Source organism: Penaeus chinensis, chromosome 35 (genome assembly GCF_019202785.1).
Source record: "Penaeus chinensis breed Huanghai No. 1 chromosome 35, ASM1920278v2, whole genome shotgun sequence".
Classification (NCBI taxonomy): domain Eukaryota; kingdom Metazoa; phylum Arthropoda; class Malacostraca; order Decapoda; family Penaeidae; genus Penaeus; species Penaeus chinensis.
In genome coordinates this window covers 35,657,826-35,660,276 of record NC_061853.1, presented here as the reverse complement: position 1 = coordinate 35,660,276, position 2,451 = coordinate 35,657,826, and positions in this window count along the sequence as shown.

Below are 2,451 nucleotides of genomic sequence, written 5' to 3'. Positions count from 1 at the left end.
TAATTATGAGTGATGAAGACAGGAAGGACAAGAAAATGAATAAAGGAAGATGAATATGCAGCAGTGAGATGGAGTAGGAGAGAAGAGGAGGAGCAAAAAACTTGGCAAAATAAGGAGAAAGAAAAAAAACAGAATTATGGAAGGAGGAAAAAAAGGAAAACAACAAATGAAATAAAGAACAAAGATGAAAAATAAGAAACACCAACGAACTAGGAATAGAAGGACAGAGAGAAATAATGACCAAGAGGAGAGAAAAAGAACAAATAGGAAGGGGCGATGGAATGAGGGAGAAAGGAAGGAAAACGAAACAGAACAATAAACTAAAACAAAACAGAGAAGGAACGGAAAAAGAACAATAAACCAGGGAAGTGAGGAGCAGAGAGAGCAACGAACTGGGGAAGGAAAAGGAAGGAGGGGAAAGGGAGTGGAGGGGAGACAGGAGTGTGGGTGAATCGCGTGCCAGACTTTTAAACTCCTGTTGGGTAATAGCAGCATCGTGGGGCTGTCCCTCCCCCCCCCTCCCCTCTCCCTCCCCCCCTTTGCCCACTAATCTCCCACCTTTTTCCCCTTTCTTCCACCTCCCTTTCGTGACGGATGAAATGTGACTTTCTTTCCTCCGTCTCTCTTTCCTTACTTTTTTTTTCTCTGTCTCAGTGTTTGTATTTCTCTCTCTCTCTCTCTCTCTCTCTTTCTCTCTCTCTCTCTCTCTCTCTCTCTCTCTCTCTCTCTCTCTCTCTTCTCTCTCTCTCTCTCTCTCTCTCTCTCTCTCTCTCTCTTTCTGTCTGGCTCGGTCTCTGTATCTCTCTCTCTCTCTCTATCTCTCTCTCTGTTTCTATGCTTTACTCTCTCTCTCTCTCTCTCTCTCTCTCTCTCTCTCTCTCTCTCTCTCTCTCTCTCTCTCTCTCTCTCTCTCTGTCCCTCTACTTGCTCTCTCTCTCGCTCTTTATCTTACTCTGTTGTTGTTTTTTTCTCTCTATCTGCCTCTCCCTTCACTCTCTCTCTCCCTCTCTTCTATTTTGGGGGATATGTTATCGCCAACGCTCTGATCTTCTCTTTCCCTCTTATTCCCCTCTGGATTATTTCTGCTTCCCTCCTCACAATCCAGTTACGTTTCAGGATAACAGTCAGGTCACTCTTCTCAGCCCTCGTCTGCTACAAAGGGAAGGGCGGAAGAAGGAGGGAGGGAGGGAGGGAGGGAGGGAGGGAGGGAGGGAGGGAGGGAGGGAGGGAGGGAGGGAGAGAGAGGAAGAGGGAGGAGGAGAGGGAGAGAGAGAGGAAGGGAGGGAGGGAGGGAGGGAGAAAGAGAGAGAGAGAGAGAGAGAGAGAGAGAGAGAGAAGAGAGAGAGAGAGAGAGAGAGAGAGAAGGAGGAGGTGATGGAAGAGGAGGTGTAGGAGGAGGAGGTGTAGGAGGAGGAGGAGGAGGAGAGAGAGTGAGTAATTTTTTTTTTTCTTTCTGAATGTCGATTTCCAGATTGCACTCTGAACAGAAGAAAACAATGAACCAACAGCTTTTTCTTCAAAATAATAAACATTTATTTCCTCTCTCTTGCTATAGCGTGCGTTTTCCAATAAATTAATCCATACACGATTTCCATAATCAATACATCGTATGATTCCAAAAAAATAAAATCTTATAATGTAAACAAATGTTCCCTAAGTACACGTCTTTTCCCTTCACATCGTAATTCTTCAAAAAAAAAAAAAAAAAAAAAAAAAATTCACGTAAATATACCTAAGCTCGGAAAATGATAAATGAACCCAAAAATTGCGCATAATTCGCAATGCTTAATACGTAACATCGTGCACGTGATCCAAAAATAGTACGGTGATGCGAACGCGGCCAAAAAGTAAAGCCAAGATTGATAGTTGGATGGACAGTACGTTGGAAAAAAAGAGAGCAAGCGAGAAGGATTTGAAGGGATAAGAAAATTGATGGATAATGATAGTAGTAGTACTAGTAGTAATAGTAGTAGTAGTAGTACTAGTAGTAATAGTACTACTACTACTACTAGTAGTAGTAGTAGTAGTAATAATAATAATAATAATGATAACAATCAATGATAAAACACTCTTCCGTGCAGATACTATGGTAGAAAAAAAACACAATTTAAAAACTAGATTTGCATTGTGTTTTTTCCTACCAATAATAACGATACTACTACTAACAACAGCAACAACAACAACAACAATACTAATAATAAAACTAATAATAATAAAAATAATAATGATAATAACAATGATGATGATGATAATAATAGTAATAATAATAATAAGAATATGAAGAATGATAATAATAGTAGTAATAATGATAATAATAATGATAATAATAATAATATAATAATGAGAATAATAACAATAATAATAATAATAATAATAATAATAATAATAATAATAATAATAATAATAATAATAATAATGATAATAATAATAATAGTAATAATAATAATAATA